Here is a 20,265-nt window from a genome sequence, read left to right as displayed (position 1 = left end):
ACAACATACTCCAATTCTCCCTCCACCAGCACCGGAGCAGGAGGCTCAACCGAAGGAACAACGGGCACCTCATACCTCCGCAACAACGACCGATGGAACACATTATGAATAGCAAACGATGCTGGGAGATCCAAACGAAAAGATACAGGGTTAAGAATCTCCGAGATCCTATAAGGACCGATGAACCGAGGCTTGAACTTAGGAGAAGAGACCTTCATAGGGACAAAACGAGAAGACAACCACACCAAATCCCCAACAAGAAGTCGGGGACCCACGCGGCGACGGCGATTAGCAAACTGCTGAGTCTTCTCCTGAGATAACTTCAAATTGTCCACCACCTGATTCCAAATCTGATGTAGCCTGTCCACCACCACGTCCACTCCAGGACAATCCGAAGACTCCACCTGACCAGAGGAAAAACGAGGATGAAACCCCGAATTACAAAAAAAAAGGAGAGACCAACGTGGCAGAACTAGCCCGATTATTAAGAGCAAATTTGGCCAGTGGCAAAAAAGCAACCCAGTCATCTTGATCAGCAGAAACAAAACACCTCAAATAAGTTTCCAAGGTCTGATTAGTTTGCTCCGTCTGGCCATTCGTCTGAGGATGGAATGCAGACGAAAAAGACAAATCAATGCCCATCTTGGCACAAAACGTCCGCCAAAATCTAGACACAAACTGGGATCCCCTGTCAGAAACGATATTCTCCGGAATCCCATGCAAACGAACCACGTTCTGAAAAAATAAAGGGACCAACTCAGAGGAGGAGGGCAACTTAGGCAAGGGCACCAAATGAACCATCTTAGAAAAGCGGTCACACACAACCCAGATAACGGACATTTTCTGTGAAACCGGGAGATCAGAAATAAAATCCATGGAAATGTGCGTCCAAGGCCTCTTCGGGATGGGCAAGGATAACAACAACCCACTGGCCCGAGAACAGCAAGGCTTAGCTCGAGCACACACTTCACAAGACTGCACAAAGGTACGCACATCCCTAGACAAGGAAGGCCACCAAAAAGACCTGGCCACCAAGTCTCTAGTACCAAATATTCCAGGATGACCAGCCAACACAGAAGAATGGACCTCGGAGATGACTCTACTGGTCCAATCATCCAGGACAAACAGTCTTTCTGGTGGACAACGATCCGGTTTATCCACCTGAAACTCCTGCAATGCACGTCGCAAGTCTGGGGATACGGCGGACAATATTACCCCATCCCTAAGGATACCAGTAGGCCCAGAGTCTCCAGGAGAGTCAGGCACAAAACTCCTGGAAAGAGCATCTGCCTTCACATTCTTTGAACCTGGCAGGTATGAAACCACGAAATTGAAACGAGAAAAAAACAACGACCAACGAGCCTGTCTAGGATTCAAACGCCTGGCAGACTCAAGGTAAATGAGATTCTTGTGATCAGTCAAGACCACCACACGATGTTTAGCACCCTCAAGCCAATGACGCCACTCCTCAAATGCCCACTTCATGGCCAAAAGCTCCCGATTACCCACATCATAATTGCGCTCGGCGGGCGAGAATTTTCTAGAGAAGAATGCACATGGCTTCATCACCGAGCCATTAGAACTTCTCTGTGACAAAACCGCCCCCGCTCCAATCTCGGAAGCATCAACCTCAACCTGAAAAGGAAGTGAAACATCTGGTTGACACAACACAGGAGCAGAAGAAAACCGGCGCTTAAGTTCCTGAAAGGCCTCCACAGCCGCAGGAGACCAATCAGCAACATCAGCACCCTTTTTAGTCAAATCAGTCAAAGGTTTAACAATACTGGAAAAATTAGCAATGAACCGACGATAAAAATTAGCAAACCCCAAGAACTTCTGAAGGCTCTTAACAGATGTAGGTTGTGTCCAGTCACAAATAGCCTGAACCTTGACGGGATCCATCTCAATAGTAGAAGGAGAAAAAATGTACCCCAAAAAAGAAATCTTCTGGACTCCGAAGAGACACTTTGAGCCCTTCACAAACAGAGAATTGGCCCGCAGAACCTGAAACACCTTCCTGACCTGTAGAACATGAGACTCCCAGTCATCAGAAAACACCAAAATATCATCCAAATACACAATCATAAACTTATCCAGATATTCACGGAAAATATTGTGCATAAAGGACTGAAAGACTGACAGAGCATTGGAGAGTCCAAAAGGCATTACCAAATACTCAAAATGGCCCTCAGGCGTATTAAATGCGGTTTTCCACTCATCACCCTGTTTTATCCGCACCAGATTATACGCACCGCGAAGATCTATCTTAGTGAACCACCTAGCCCCCTTAATGCGAGCAAACAAATCAGTTAATAATGGCAATGGATACTGATATTTGACTGTAATCTTATTCAGAAGGCGATAATCTATACAAGGCCTCAGGGAACCATCTTTTTTTGCCACGAAAAAAAAACCTGCTCCCAGAGGGGACGAAGATGGACGAATATGTCCCTTTTCCAAGGACTCCTTAATATAATTCCGCATAGCAGTATGCTCTGGCAGTGGCAGATTAAATAAACGACCCTTAGGGAACTTACTGCCAGGAATCAATTCTATAGCACAGTCACACTCTCTATGAGGAGGGAGCGAATTGAGCTTAGGCTCCTCAAAAACATCCCTATAGTCAGACAAAAATGCAGGGATCTCAGAAGGAGTAGATGAAGCGATTGAAATCGGAGGTGCATCACCATGAACCCCCTGACATCCCCAGCTTAACACAGACATTGTTTTCCAGTCCAGGACAGGATTATGAGTTTGTAACCATGGCAGACCAAGCACTAGTACATCATGTAAATTATACAGTACAAGGAAGCGAATCACCTCCTGATGAACGGGAGTCATGCGCATGGTCACTTGTGTCCAGTACTGCAGTTTATTCATAGCCAATGGTGTAGAGTCAATTCCCTTCAGAGGAATAGGAACTTCCAGAGGCTCCAGACTAAAACCGCAGCGTTTAGCAAATGACCAATCCATAAGACTCAGGGCAGCGCCCGAATCCACATAGGCATCGACGGAAATGGAAGACAGTGAAAAAATCAGAGTCACAGACAAAATGAACTTAGGCTGCAGAGTACCAATGGCAAAAGATTTATCAACCCTTTTTGTGCGTTTAGAGCATGCTGATATAACATGAGCTGAATCACCACAATAAAAACACAATCCATTTTTCCGCCTATAATTTTGCCGTTCACTTCTGGACTGAATTCTATCACATTGCATAGTCTCAGGTGCCTGTTCAGAAGACACCGCCAACTGGTGCACGGGTTTGCGCTCCCGTAAACGCCGATCAATCTGAATGGCCATAGCCATAGACTCATTCAGACCTGTAGGCGTAGGGAACCCCACCATAATATCCTTAATGGCCTCAGAAAGACCATTTCTGAAGTTTGCAGCCAGGGCGCACTCATTCCACTGAGTAAGCACCGACCATTTCCGAAATTTTTGACAATATATTTCCGCTTCATCATGCCCCTGAGAGAGGGCTAATAAAGCCTTTTCAGCCTGAATCTCCAGGTTAGGTTCCTCATAGAGCAATCCCAATGCCAGAAAAAACGCATCCACACTGAGCAATGCAGGATCCCCTGGTGCCAATGCAAATGCCCAATTCTGAGGGTCGCCCCGCAGGAAAGATATTACAATCTTGACCTGTTGAGCAGGGTCTCCAGAGGAGCGAGATTTTAAAGAAAGAAACAATTTACAATTGTTCCTGAAATTCAGGAAGGTAGATCTATCTCCAGAAAAGAACTCTGGAATAGGAATTCTAGGTTCAGACATGGGAGTGTGAACAACAAAATCCTGTATGTTTTGAACTTTTGCCGCGAGATTACTCAGGCTGGAAGCCAAACTCTGGACATCCATGTTAAACAGCTAAGATCAGAGCCATTCAAGGGTTAAGAGGAGGTAAGAAGCAGCTAGACAGCAATTAAGGGCTAGGCAGCAAAACTCTGAAGGGAAAAAAAAAAAAAAAATTTCCCTTAAACACTTCTATTTCTCCTGCTTCAGCCCAAAATATTAACACTTTGTAGGCCGGCTATACTGTCATGAATCCCCAATGGCTAGGGATAGCACAGGACAAGCAAAGTACAAATAAATAACGGACGAGCTCTAGGGTGATGGAACCTGGGCTGACCGCTGCCCTACGCCTGACAAACGCAACTAGAGATAGCCAGGGAGCGTGCCTACGTTGGTTCTAGACGCCACGCACCAGCCTAAGAGCTAACTAGTACTGCAGAGAAAATAAGACCTCACTTGCCTCCAGAGGAATGAACCCCAAAAGATATAGTTGCCCCCTCACATGTATTGACGGTGAAATGAGAGGAAGGCACACACATAGAGATGATATATATAGCTTTAGCAAATTGAGGCCCGCTGTAAACTAGAAAGCAGAAAGATACAAAAGGGGACTGAGCGGTCAGCAAAAAACCCTAATCAAAAAAAAACCATCCTGAGATTACAAGAACCCATGTGCCAACTCATGGCACATGGGGAGAACCTCAGTCCACTAGAGCTACCAGCTAGCATAGAGACATAATAAGCAAGCTGGACAAAAAACCAAACAACTGAAAATCAGCACTTAGCTTATCCTGAAAGATCTGGGAGCAGGTAGGCAGGAACCAAACAGAGCACATCTGAATACATTGATAGCCGGCAAGGGAATGACAGAAAGGCCAGGTAAAATAGGAAACACCCAGCCTCTGATGGACAGGTGGAAACCAAAGGCCGCAACCCACCAAAGTCACCCAGTACCAGCAGCAACCACCAGAGGGAGCCCACAAACAGAATCCACAACACGCAACATGCTGCCACCACTCTTCAAACATATGGGGTGATGAGTCCCGGAAATATGTTATTGTCAGCCAATCAAAAAAGGTGATACACTCTCTGAAAGACTATGGATTATCTAGAGCAGGGATCCCCAACCTTCTAGCTTGAGAACATGTAGCTCGTGTTACCATGATGTGTGGCTCCTGGCTGTCTGCCATCTTGGTGCTTCAGCACCAGGTTGTCAGGGAGAGACTAGGTGAGTGAGAGCTAATAACCCGGGCTCCTGCAATTTCCCTAAGACTAGGGAAATCCTGACTGACCCTCTACCTGAAGTTTACACTGATGGTGTGCATGTTCAGGCCTCGAACCTCACCCTAACTCCTGAGCTCAGCCCTAGGCTGAAAACTCCACCCACCACCCAGTGAAGAGGTAATACTTAAATACCCACAGTTAGCACAGAAAAGGATAAAGGAAAATATACACCACGCCGCAGACACTCAGGAATACACTCTAAATGTGCAGGGCAAAATAAACACAAATATAGGAAGGAGTAAATAAGACGAAGGAATATACACCACCAGCAACGAATCTCCAACCACCAGCTCTCCACTCCAGACCGAGATAACAACGCAAGACAGAAGCTATAATCGGCGACGCCCAATGATCAGGAGAACTATTTAAAGGCCATGGGAATGGCCCAGCTTCCAATCCGAGGATCAGGTAAATTAACCCCAGAACAGCTAGACAAAATCTAGCAGACGCCAATGAGTAAATAGTGGTCAAAAGCGGAATTACCGCTGTCTGTCGGACGACCTGGTCTGAACAGTGTCCGACATGACACAGGTCTAGCAAAAAGCTGGGAAGGGCAGGTCTTCAGATATTAACTTTTAGGAGTAGCCTCACACAGAAGAGCATATCTGGATGTGCATAAACTGGCCTTGCAGTTGGAGAGATAAATTAAGTGTCACGGGGATACTGTGACAGAGGGGGGCCAGAAGATCGTAGCATCTGGTTACATGAACTCCTGCACTTAATAAATCTGCTTCTCCATCCTATTAAACAGTGCAGGTTTCCTTTCTCTCATGGCAAGGGTTAATCAGTTTAGTTTATTTCCTGGAGTTCTACATCCTGAATTGTCTCAGGTGTTCTGTGTGTTGGCCACTCCGCTGTCTTTTTAATGCTCACCACTGGCACTTGGAAGTTGCCATTGATAGTTCTACTTCCAGATTTGGTGGTGAAAGAGAAAGTTCAGTGTTTGGAGTTGGCGGTTGGAGAGTTTTTCTGGAGATTGCTGCGTGGAGTTGGTTTGCTTGTTTTTACTTATCCTCTCACATTTGGTTTCTCGTTCCTATACCTCCTCTGTTTCCCACTCTGTTTTGTGAGTGTATTTGTATGATTGTAGTTTCCGTTTATTCCTGTCTGTTAACCCTGTCTGTCTGGTTAGTGTTTTCCTATACACTTTAGACCCACAGCTCACCGTTGGGGGGCACAGATAAGGGTTAAGTTAGGAGCATAGATAGGTACGAGAACCTGGTGTCTACACATTCAGGAGTAATCTGGGGACAAGGATAGACTAGGGTGCCCCTATTTCGAGGGATCGAGTAGGTGCCCATAGTTCCTTGACACTATGTGACATTAAGAACTAAACTGGACATAGGATCATACTGCCAGACAGAGGGGGTGCTTTAAGTTGGATGCATTAGTGTGGCGAGAGTGCTTGTAAGATTATTGAATGAGGATAAGGTGGCAATCCCTGGAAGTAAGTATTCTGTCTTGGTGTGATTTCTGTGAGGAAGCTCTGGATGTTATTAAACCAATAATGGGGGCTATGGATTTCACTACTGTGGGAGGAGAGGGTTCTCTAGATTTGGCTTTCAAGGTAAGAAAGGTTGGGGAATACTGCTTTAGAGCATACAAGGATCAAACTTATTAAAGATTTTAAGCTTTAATATAAAAAATACAGTGCATACAAGAAAAGATATAAAAAGGTAAAAATAAAAAGACACACAAACATGCAAAATAGTTATAGAATAAAAAGGGAAAAATAAACGAATACCTAGTTGTTCTTCTGTTTACTTGGGGGGAGGAGAAAATGAATCATGAATTACAATCAACATTGGCAGACCCCAATAAACAATTTTTTTGTGGAATCCAGCTTATATATGCTTGACAATGAGTTTGAGTTCCAGGATGGCCTGGATTGGACTATTTAAAAATTGCTGTTTGTGACTGAATAGTGGGCTAATTTAGGGGCCATGGCCTTGCATTTCAAATATACTGTGTCTCTAGCTACTCCCTCCATACAGTAGATAGGAAATATTCAGCTTGGTTATAATGACCATTTGCTAAGCCTTATGAAGCTCAGAGTGACCAGGGTGGGGTGGCAGGATTGAAGACCCCTTTGTTCTGAATTCTTGCAATACTGGTAAATCCAGTTTGTCCTTTTTGTGTAGGAGCAGTTAGCCTATGGCAGACTCAACACCATGCAAATACATTTCCCAATGCAAAAGTATGTAAATTGCATACTTGCTTATTTTCACATTTATGTATAGCACTGAGTATGCAACTTACAGCTGATGAAACTTTGTGTATTCATCCTACTGCTGTATTTTTCTTATAAAAATAGCATGCTGATATTTGTGGTATGATACATGTGTTATTATAAAGAACACCATGTCACCTATACTTATGAATGAATTACAAATAATAATATATTCAGAACGTTCATATTCCATGAAACATCTTCCTTTATTTTTCACTTTCTGTTGGTTATATGGCATTAACATATTATTCAGTGATGTAATGAGATTGTCCTCAATAATATACAAAACATATAAAACATACCCAGAACTGAACATAAGCTTGCATACTGCAGAACTGCTTTTACACATACAACTACTAATGAATAAATCTATATACAGTATATATATATATATATATATATATATATATATAAAGCTCAGTGTATGTATGTGTGTGTGTGTGTGTGTGTGTATGTATCAAGCCACACAAACTCCACATAGCCCTGCCCAATCCGAATAGCCACACTCACTTCACACGCAAAGCCCCGTCCATATAGCCCACGTTGTTAGCGCACACGGGCGGAGACACATTCACCTTAAAAGACACCCTGCAAAACTCACCGGCTGCAACATCCCAGCTGCTGCGAGCTACAATCAGTGCCACCACTTTCAGAGTATCAGTGCACGGCAGGCACAGGCCACATCTACCTATGTCATGTCTAGAATGGAGTTGCTCCTGTGAGGCATGACATCAAGGGAAAACGAGGAGCCTCATGGATTACACCGCTGTGCTCATAACAGGAAGTTGTTGTGCACGTGGGAGGGGAAGAGAGGAGTGATGGGAAAATGAAAGGAGTGAGGGGAAAATGAGAGGCGTGAGGGGAAAATGAGAGGTGTGAGGGGAAAATGAGAGGTGTGAGGGGAAAATAGTGGAGTCATCGGAAAATGACACGTGTGAGGTCAAAATGACAGGTGTGAGGGGAGAAAATGAGAAGAGTGAGGGGAAAATGAGTTGTGAGGGGAAAATGAGAGGCGTGAGAGGAAAATTAAGGGAGATGTGAAGAAAATGAGAGGCGTGATGGGAACATGAGAGAAGTGAGGTACTGCTGCAATATGAGGCTGTGTATAGAGAACAGTGAGGCGCTACAGGTGGATGCTGTGTATAAGGCCACATTCACACGTTCAGTATTTGGTCAGTATTTTACCTCAGTATTTATAAGTCAAAATCACGAGTTAGAGAAAAATACAGAAGTGGTGACGTGTTTCTAACATTCTCTTCCTCTGATTGTTTTACTCAAAGCTTTAGCTTACAAATGCTGAGGTAAAAATACTGACCAAATAACGTGTGAACGAGGTCTAAAGGAGAAAGGTATGATGCTGCAGAAGAAGTAGGCTGTGTATACGATACGCTTTATTGCAATTAGTGCAATTTCTCTCAGGATCAAGTGTTTCCAATTGTATATACAACCCCTGGCAAAAATTATGGAATCACCAACCTTGGAGGATGTTCATTCAGTTGTTTAATTTTGTAGAAAAAAAGCAGATCACAGACATGGCAAAAAAATAAAGTAATTTCAAATGGCAACTTTCTGGCTTTAAGAAACACTAAAAGAAATCAAGTACAAAAAGTGTGGTAGTCAGTAATGGTTACTTTTTTAAAACAAGCATAGGGAAAAATTATGGAGTCACTCAATTCTGAAGAAAAAATTGTGGAATCAAGAAAAATAAACAAACAAAATAAAACACTCCAAAACATCACTAGTATTTTGTTGCACCACCTCTGGCTTTTTTAACAGCTTGCAGTCTCTGAGGCATGGACTCAATGAGTACCAAACAGTACTCTTCATCAATCTGGCTCCAACTTTCTCTGTTTGCTGTTGCCAGATCAGCTTTGCAGGTTAGAGCCTTGTCATGGACCATTTTCTTCAACTTCCACCAAAGATTTTCAATTGGATTGAGATCCGGACTATTTGTAGGCCATGACATTGACCTTATGTGTCTTTTTTCAAGGAATGTTTTCACAGTTTTTGCTCTATGGCTAAATGCATTATCATCTTGAAAAATTATTTCATCATCCCCAAACACCCTTTCAATTAATGGGATAAGAAAAGTGTCCAAAATATCAAATAAACTTGTGCATTTATTGAAGTTGTAATGACAGCCATCTCCCAAGTGCCTTTACCTGACATGCAGCCCCATATCATCAATGACTGTGGAAATTTGCATGTTATCTTCAGGCATCATCTTTATAAATCTCATTGGAATGGCACGAAACAAAAGTTCTAGCATCATCACCTTGCCCAATGCAGATTCGCAATTCATCACTGAATATGACTTTCATCCAGTTATCCACAGTCAATGATTGCTTTTCCTTAGCCCATTGTAACCTTGTTTTTTCTGTTTAGGTGTTAATGATGGCTTTCCTTTAGCTTTTCTGTATGTAAATCCTATTTCCTTTAGACAGTTTCTTACAGTTCAGTCACAGACGTTGACTCCAATTTCCACCCATTCAGTCCTCATTTGTTTTGTTGTGCATTTCCTATTTTGGAGACATATTACTTTAAATTTCCAGTCTTGAAGCTTTGATGTCTTCCTTGGTCTACCAGTATATTTGCCTTTAACAACCTTCCCATGTTGTTTGTATTTGGTCCAGACTTTAGACACAGATAACTGAACAACCAACATCTTTTGCAACATTGCATGATGATTTACCATCTTTTAAGAGTTTGATAATCCTCTCCTTTGTTTCAATTGACATCTATTGTGTTGGAGCCATGATTCATGTCGGTCCACTTGGTGCAACAGCTCTCCAAGGTGTGATCACTCCTTAATAGATGCAGACTAACGAGCAGATCTAATTTGATGCAGGTGTTAGTTTTGGTTATTAAAATTTACAGGGTGATTCCATAATTTTTTCCTCAGAATTGAGTGACTCCATAATGTTTCCCCTATGCTTGGTTAAAAAAAGTAACCATTACTGACTACCACATTTTTTGTTCTTGATTTCTTTTAGTGTTTCTTAAAGCCAGAAAGTTGCCATTTGAAATGACTTTAGTTTTGTGCCATTTCTGTGATCTGCTTTTTTAATACAAAATTAAACAACTGAATGAACATCCTCCAAGGTCAGTGATTCCATTATTTTTGCCAGGGGTTGTAGAAGAGGAGTGTGAGGTGCTGCCGGAGGAGGCGACTATAAAGGAGAAAAGTTGTGCTTTATGTGCAATATAATCATTACAATTTGTTATAACTAACCACAGCTAGTTACTATGCCCGGGCAATGCCGGGCTCTTCAGCTAGTATTTAATAAAACAGAACCAGATGAGCAGGTTCATAAATTCAACATACATTCAGAACTCAAACTTGTTTTTAGACTAAACTCCACATCTGTCTGTAAATGCTCTAATCATTCACCAATATACCCTGAGGCTAAAGGTACCTTCACACTCAGCAACTTTACAACTAGAACAACAACGATCTGTGACGTTGCAGCGTCCTGGTTAGCGATCTCGTTGTGTTTGACACGCAGCAGCGATCTGGATCCCGCTGTGATATCGCTGGTCGGAGCTAGAAGTCCAGAACTTTATATGGTCGTCAGGTCGGCGTGTATCGTCGTGTTTGACAGCAAAAGCAACGATGCCAGCAATGTTTTACATGGAGCTAACGACCTGTGAGAACGATAAGTGAGTCACCGTTACGTCACAGGATCGCTCCTGCATCGTTCTGGAGCTCCTGTGTTTGACGTCTCTACAGCGACCTAAACAGCGACGCTGCAGAGATCGGCTCGTTGTCTATATCGCTGCAGCGTCGCTAAGTGTGACGGTACCTTAAGACCCTGTTACCATTAAGTCCTGACCTTTAACTGTGGACAGTCTAGCTTATCTGTTAAAAAACTCTTTGGGGAAACCCTGATGGCTGCAGCTATAACATTCCTGCTCATTGTGTTTGCACACAATGGGTGATAACTTGCCACTGCTATAAAAAAAAATCAATTTACATAATGAGTTAAGTACAATAAGTTGCATCTGTAAAAATGTATGCTGTTACACAACTAACTGTGATTTTTTAAATTAAAAATTAGTAAGTAATGTAGATAATGCGAAAGTGAAGTGAAATAAATGACTTTCTGACCACATAGAGTGTAAATACTACAGAACTCTTAATTTGCTGGATATCAGTAAATTCATTCATTAACGTTTGACAAATACTGTAAATTGTTCAGTCTCAAAATCCTCAAAATAATCACATATATACTCCTTCAATCAAAGGAATGTATCCCAATAAATTATAAAATAGCTATAGCAATAAATGAAATCTAAAACTTAACATGTAATATCAATTCTAAAATGATCAACATAAATATACAAAACAACATCAAAAGACACATAATTAAAAGGCTGAACACCTAATTATTATAGGGTGTTAGATAACCAATCGTGTGTACTGGAGGCAAACTATTAATTATTTGCGCTTCCCAGATTGCTCTATAAACTGATCGGTTTGGTAAAAATTTAGTGAAAGAACAAATCTAGTATAAAAGCTAGGAGCACCAATCTGACAGACAGTATGAAAAGCAGGGTTGACTGATAAGTTAAAATATAACTTTTAATATATTGTGTAAACAAAATGCTCAAATAAACACAAAATCACAAACAACAATTAGATTCACAAAAGTCACACTCAGCTATATGCTGAATAGATCAAGATAACTTCTGATGTCACTAAAAAGATCCAAGGGACAGAATTATCACATATATATGCAGCGCCCCAGGGTCCTGGTTGTTGCAGTAATGTCATTTTCCTCTAGGGGAGAGTGATATTACGTTTGGAGGCAAAGAAGGACAACTGCATCCAGGTATCACAAACATGCAACACATTTCACACTCCAGGCCACCAGGGGGAGCTCTGCTCCTATTTATTAGGTCACTCCTCACATTGGTAAAACTGGTTGCCTGAGGAGAAAGTGAGTGAGTTGCTGGCTGAGCTTCGCTCAGGTAGTTGGTCCCTGGCAGGGGTGGGATCCTGTCAAAGATAGAGGAAGAAGGACACGGATCTGCGCATGCCCTGAGAGCTGCAGCTTCTAGAAAGAGACACTGAAGGAGAACTGTATTGCAGAGAGGGTGAAAGAAGTCATAGCAAAGGAGTGGAAATCAGGAGGGGATCAGCCCTACACAGGCTGCCTCCTTCTGAGGCGCAGGATCCCGGTAGCCAGAACACCGAGGGAGCAATGACCCTTTATGCCTTGCTCCAGAGACCGGCAGGACAGCTAATTTCACGTTACCTATCCGCCCATACACCCAGGAGGCAAGGTGGCACCCCTTAGAGGCTGGGGCATGATAGAGTCCCTGTAAAATGCCTCAAGCCACCAGTCATACGGGTTTGCCCTATCCATCTGGGGGACACAGAGAGAGAGAGAGACACAACATCTGTGAGGACCTTATGAGAAGCTTAGCAGTAAGGGACTACAACACCACGGCGCTAGAGGAAGGCTACTGATTTCCACCTGGATACGGGGACTCTGGACTTGCCTCCAAACCGGCCGGACTCTGTCTGCCCTGTGATCTGGTGCCCAGGACTGTGGATGCTGAAGTCTTCAGTAAAGGTAAAGAGACTGCAACCTTGTGTCCTCGTTCTTCACGGCGCCTCTAACCATCCATCATCTACACACTGGGAAGCCCTGGGGATACAGTTCACCTGTGGGAAGAACGAAGAAAGAAACCCGACACAAAGTCCGAAAATAGGATATAATATAAAAATATTTATTAAAATATATATTAAAGAGTGGTACGGTGAGAAAAATACCATAAAAAAGGCACTACACCAGGGACATAAATATGGCAATAAAATGATTCACAATAAAACCACAATGGGAATTTTGTCATATACATGCATAGTTATATATATATATATGCCATACGGTCATAGGTGGTGGTAATACCAGATCAAAAATATAAAGTGCATGTGAAAAATCAATAGAGTGGCTACAAACAAATAAACAAAGAAAAAATATGGGACAAATCAATATATGCTATGACCCATAATGTGGCAGCCCATGTAATAATGGGCAATATGCGGGCAAAAAGAACTACTATATGTGCCAAAAAATCAGATAAGGAAAGAGCCACCTGGTATTTACCTGCTATATAGAATGTGGGAAGGTATACCATCTAGCTGCCATAACATCACCCCAGCGGACCCCTTAAAGCAGCGTCGGTCACCCTGACCGAATACCACAGGTGGCATCACGAACATTGCCCTTAAAGACCTTTCCCTCTTATACGGACGTCCCAGGGCCACGGACCGGGTCAGCCACCGTGACATCCCCCTGTGAACCGAGGGACCCGGTACCGAATACCCCGCTGCCCTGACGGGGCGATTCATATATCTCTCCAAAGATCCAAGGAGCAAAATACTTCATGCAGCTTCAATAGAATGCTCCAATATGAGGACTCAGGTTAAAACCCACATTTGGAAAATCATAGGTCAACAATATTGGATATTGTTTTTAGTGACATCAGAAGTTATCTTGATCTATTCAGCATATAGCTGAGTGTGATTTTTGTGAGTTTAATTGTTGTTTGTGATTTTATGTTTTTGTGTTTATTTGAGCACTTTTTTTACACAATGTATTAAAAGTTATATTTTAACTTATCAGTCGCACCCTGCTTTTCATAAAGAACAAATCTATATTATTTCCTACTATTATACCAGCATCAGCAGTCCACAAGTGCCATTATTGTAAGTAAACAGGAAAAGTCTCACCCGGTCCTTGGAGTGTAAACTGATATCTATCACAGATATAGGGCATAGTCACACCGGTACTTCTCCAACTCTATTGCGAAGAAGGAAACCATCTAATAGAAAGAAAGGGGCAGGATGCTTTCTATACCCCTGAATGAGTATTCCCCTGATGAATCCATTTAAAAGAATAAATGCGTTGTGAGATATTAGGTGGTTTCTTTTATTTATTGCTATAGATATTCTCAAAATCACAAATCCAAATACCCTAGTATTTCTCCTCCTCCTCCTCAATAACTTAGTTACAGCCAGCCATTCTGTTTGTTAATTCATAAATTTAGGTTTAAATTTATTTCTGCCTGATTTACTGTGTTTCTGACCCAGCTTTTGAAACCACTACTCTGCTGATTAAACCCTCAGAGAGGTTATTGGATTTGAGTCTGGACTGTTGGCTACCTCTGTTGACTAGTAGTGAATGCCGCTTGCCTGTGCTCGCTGTGTAAGAAGGAATTAAACGTGGCCACCGGCCAGAGCACTGCGGTCCTCGGGAATCTGCCCAGGGGATGGAGGAAGGGACATTGGCACGCAGGTCAGAGGTTCCCCACCCCTGTTATACATAGTAATAGTGCCCCACTGTAAAAACCACTACTATGTATCCCCCATATCATTAGTGCATTTATTGTTCCCCGACTTAGCAATATTGTCCCACTGTGCCTCCGTATTCTAATAAAGCCTTATCCATTTCAGGGGTGCATGATCTGACACTAGACTGAACTTTCTGCCTAACAGGTAGTATCTCAGGGTGTCAATTGTCCACTTGATGGCCAAGCATTCTTTTTCTAAGATGCCACAGTTCTTCTCACAGGAGGAGAGTTTCCAACTCAGGTATAGGACTGGATGTTCATCCCCATGTATTTCCTGGGACAACACAGCTCCCAAACCGACCTTGAAGGCGTGCGTCTGGAGCACGAACTCCTTAGTGAAGTTCGGTGTGACCATGATCGGCTGTCTGCACAGGATGAACTTCAACTCCTGAAGTGCCATCTCAACTTCAAAGGATCATTTGACCATCAATGATTTTGTGACCTTGAGAAGATCCGTCAGGTGGGCAGCTATCATGGCGAAATTCGGTATAAAATTGAAGATAATATCCCACAATTCCCAGAAACGCCCTAACCTGCTTTTTAGAGACTGGCTGAGGCCACTTTTGGATTGCCTCCACCTTGTCTATTTGTGGCTTAATCTAGCACCTTCCAATGACATAGCCCAAGTATTTTGCCTCTTCTTTCAAGAGAGCACACTCCTTTCTTTGGATTTATGGTAAACCCTGCCTTCCTCAATGCATCCAGTATCGCCTTAGCATCTGCATGTGACTTCCCCAATCCAGGCTGAAGATCACGATGTTGTCCAAGTAAGCGGCTACGTACTTCTTGTGAGGGGCTAGGATCCGGTCCATAGCCCTCTGGAAGGTAGCTGGGTTTCCTTGCAGACCGTAAGGCATACAGGGTATACTGGGGTATTACCTCTGCTTCCCAGGTCTCCTTTGCAATGTCCAGAAGACCCCAATGGTGCCGTCTGTATAAGAGATCGAATGGCAAGAACCCCGTAGACTCCTGTGGGACTTCTCTAATGGGGAACAGTAAGTATGGCAGGAGGCAACCCTAATCTCAGCCAAACTTCTCCATGACCTTCTTCAATATGGATTTCAAGGTCTTATTGCCTTCCGGCTGTATATGTCGTCACCTCGACTTGAGAGAGAGGCTGCCAGGCTTTCACAAACCGCCTCTGCAAGCAAGTCAATCTGCTGCTGGTGCTGCTGCTGCATCTGCTGTATAAGCAGCTTACAGGTCTCTTGTTGCGCCATCTGTTGCTACTGTAATTGTCACTGGTCCTGTTGCTGCTGTGCTTGTAGCAGATGTTTAAGCAGGTCCTCCATCTTGCCTGAGATATACGCTGACTTTTGCCTGTCATACGTGTTCACCGGGAAGGCTGCCCACACTTCTAACACCACCTGTGGTAGAGCAGCTCACTCTGCTTGAAACAGAGGTTGGAACAGAAAACTGTCTCTTTAAGACAGTGCTTGGTTTATTAAAAACAGCATAAACCAAGCTGGGAAAATACATACGGCCCTCTGAGCAAAATAGCAAAACAACAAAGAAAACAAATATGCTGTACATAATTTGCGGGGAGCAGCACGTTCTGCAGCACCACAGGTTCAGTCTTTCCTCCCCAGGACACAAACCACTGAAGAATCCTCTCTTCAGCCTGGCTGAACAAAGACTGCCTCTGGAGCCCACCTATTTAAGCCCCAGACCATGTGACTCCTCCTCCATGTGACTGATCACATGACTGTGACATCACCCAGGTCCTGTCAGCACATGGCGGTGCCGGCTCTGCAGGTGGAGATAAGGTGGACACCATCCCACCCACTCTATGGATGTCCACATAAAACGAGCCCATTATGCAATGGAGCTTAAACCTCACAGCACGTAAATGTGCTGGAGGAAATATACTCTGGGTTTTACATTATGGCACCATTAAGATTAGTGACACATATCTCCCCTCCAGTACTTTACCAGTGACTTTGTCACACCACCTACAAGGAATGGAGAGGTCAGTAATTTTTATTGTAGGTACACTTCAACTGTAAGAGACAGAATCTAAAATAAAAAAACAGAAAATCACATTGCATGATTTTTAAATAATTATATTACATTTTACTGCATGAAATAAGTATTTGATCACCTACCAACCAGCAAGAATTCTAGCTCTCACAGAACTGTTAGTTTTTCCTTAAGAAGCCCTCCTACTCTGCACTCATTACCTGTATTAATTGTACCTGTTTGAACTCGATACCTGTATAAAAGACACTTGTCCACACACTCAATCAATCACATTGCAATCTCTCTACCATGTCTAACCTGTCTACCATGGGTTCTTTTCTGCAAAGAGGACATGACGACTACACCGTATTGAAGGGAGGGTGGATGGGGTCATGTTTAGCGAGATTTTGGCCAACAACCTCTTTCCCTCAGTAAGAGCATATATTTTTCTTCTCTCCATCCAGTATATACGTATATCCCCCATAGTGGTATATATACAGTATATACATATTGTAAGATGGCTGCCGGACAAGTCCTTGAGGGGAGATATGTGTCATCGCAGCAATTAGCTGCGGTGATGTGAACTCGGAGTAATACTCCAGCATATATAGTGCTGAGAGGATTGTTTGGGCCACTCCGGGGTCGGATTTTACGAGCGGTCATAAGAGATGGGTGGGAATGACAACTCACATATCCCACCCCAGGGGCGTGTTTTGCTGAATAAAATGGAGGCCAATTGCCTCATTCAGTGTCTGTGGCTGGAGGTGTGGAGACCTACATGTGTGTGTTGCTGACGGAACTGACCCGAGCGTGCAGACCCGCAATACTATATGGACTATTTATTTTCTGTTTGTTACCTTGTTCCGGAAAAGGCTGTTCATTAATTTTTTTTATCCAGAGCAGTTTATGCCATTTAATAAACTTGCTTGTACATCCCAGTAATACCGCTTCTTGTGCCTGCATCAACTGCAGCCGAGGGAGTACAGATCCCTACAATATCTCTCTCTCTCTCTCTCTCTCTATATATATACATATATATATATATATATATATATATATATATATATATATATATATATATATATATATATACAGGGTGGTCCAAAAGCAGGTGGACCAAAAGTAGGTGGACAGAAAATAATAACATTTACCGTATATACTCGAGTATAAACCGAGAATTTCAGCCCATTTTTTTATGCTGAAATTGCCCCTCTCAGCTTATACTCGGGTCATACCCAGGGGTTCGCAGGGGAGGGGGAGCGGCAGCTGTGTAATAATACTCACCTGATCCTGGTGCGGTCCCTGGTTCCCCCAGTGCCGCAGATTCTTCCTGTAGTGAGTGGTCACATGGTACCGCTCATTACAGTAATGAATATTGACCCCACTCCACTCCCATAGGGGTGGAGCTGCATATTCATTACTGTAATGAGGGGTACCATGTGACCGCTCACTACAGAAAGAAGCTGCAGCGCCGAGGGAACCAGGGACCGTGCCAGGAGCAGGTGAGTATAACGCAGTGTGAGATATTCACCTGCTCCTCGTTCCACCGCTGCCACCAGCTGCCGTGTCTTCCCCGTCCTCTGCACTGACGCTCAGGTCAGAGGGCGCAGTGACGCGATTAGTGTGCGCCCTCTGCCTGATCATCAGTGCAGAGGAAGGAAGACACAGTGGCGACCGGCGGCATTGGAATGAGGAGCAGGTGAATATAGCAAGTGCCAGGGGCCTGAGAGGTGAGTATGTGATTTTTTTTTTATCGCAGCAACAGCATATGGGGCAAATGACTGTATGGAGCATCTTATGGGGCCATAAGCAATGTTTGTGGAGCATTACATGGGGCAAATGACTGTATAGAGCATCTTATGGGGCCATAAGCAACGTTTGTCGAGCATTACATGGGGCAATGACTGTATAGAGCATCTTATGGGGCCATAAGCAACGTTTGTGGAGCATTATACGGGGCAAATGACTGTATAGAGCATCTTATGGGGCCATAAGCAACGTTTGTGGAGCATTATACGGGGCAAATGACTGTATAGAGCATCTTATGGGGCCATAAGCAACGTTTGTCGAGCATTACATGGGGCAAATGACTGTATAGAGCATCTTATGGGGCCATAAGCAACGTTTGTCGAGCATTACATGGGGCAATGACTGTATAGAGCATCTTATGGGGCCATAAGCAACGTTTGTGGAGCATTATATGGGGCAAATGACTGTATAGAGCATCTTATGGGGCCATAAGCAATGTTTGTGGAGCATTACATGGGGCAAATATCTTTATAGAGCATCTTATGGGGCCATAATCAGCATTTGTGCAGCATTACATGGGGCAAATGTCTGTATGGAGCATCCTATGGGGCCATAATAACGTTTGTGGAGCTTTATATGGGACAAATATCTTTATGGAGCATCTTATGGGGCCATAATCAGCATTTGTGCAGCATTATATGGGGCAAATGTCTGTATGGAGCATCTTATGGGGCTATAATCTGCATTGTGCAGCATTATATGGGGCAAATGTCTGTATAGAGCATCTTATGGGGCCATAATCTGCATTTGTGCAGCATTATATGGGGCATATTTTAATATGGAGCATCTTATGGAGCCCACCATAAACTGTATGGAGCATTATATGGGGCGTATTTTGTATGGAGCATCTTATGGGGCCCATCATAAACTTTATGGAGCATTATATGGGGCTCCTGATTCAATATGGATATTCAAAAACAATTAACCTACTGATGTCTCAATTAATTTTACTTTTATTGGTATCTATTTGTATTTTTGACATTTACCGGTAGCTGCTGCAGTTTTCCCAGTTTTTTGTGGCAAAATTAGGGGTCTCGGCTTATACTCGAGTATATACGGTATTTTGATTTATATATAAAATTATATTTACTAACACAAGCATAACATTGACAATTAAATTTTATTCTGAACAATAATACAAAAGCCCTTAAATTTCATCAACGCAGGTCATCAAACTATTTTCCATCACAATTTGCACAGCTTTGAAGTCTGCCTCTTACGCTTCGACAAACATTTTTGCACAAGTCTCTTTGGGTATTAATTTCTTGAAATGCATCTCTTATGTAATTTTTCAAACAGCTGACATTTTTTTGGTTTTCGACTATAAACTTTGTCCTTGAGTACTCCCCAAAAGAAAAAATCCATTGGGGTCAAGTCTGGTGAACGTGCCGGCCAATCAAGTGGGCCTCTTCGGCCAATCCATTTATTAGGAAATGTTTCATCAAGATACTCGCGGACTACTCATGAATAATGTGGTGGGGCCCCATCTTGTTGGAAATAAAGGTCATTTTAATTAGGCTGTTGCTGTAACTGGAGAACAACTTGATTCATTAGAATTTCGAGATACTTAACTCCTGTGACTGTTCCATAAAAAAAAATGTTCCAAAAACACCAAAACTTGAAATACCACCCCAAACATTGACACCAGGCTCATTTAGTTGTTGCTCTAATGTTAAATGCATGTCATCATTATACCAGTAAATACAATTATGTCTGTTAATATGGCCAGATAATTTGAAAGAAGCTTCATCACTCCACATAATGTTATCTAAAATTACTGGATTTTCTTCAATTTTGTTAAGCATATTCTCACTAAATTGCAGCCGCCTGTC

The sequence above is a fragment of the Ranitomeya variabilis genome, chromosome 3 (genome assembly GCF_051348905.1).
Source record: "Ranitomeya variabilis isolate aRanVar5 chromosome 3, aRanVar5.hap1, whole genome shotgun sequence".
Lineage (NCBI taxonomy): Eukaryota > Metazoa > Chordata > Amphibia > Anura > Dendrobatidae > Ranitomeya > Ranitomeya variabilis.
The sequence above is the reverse complement of the archived record's forward strand: the minus strand, read 5'-3'. Positions refer to the sequence as shown.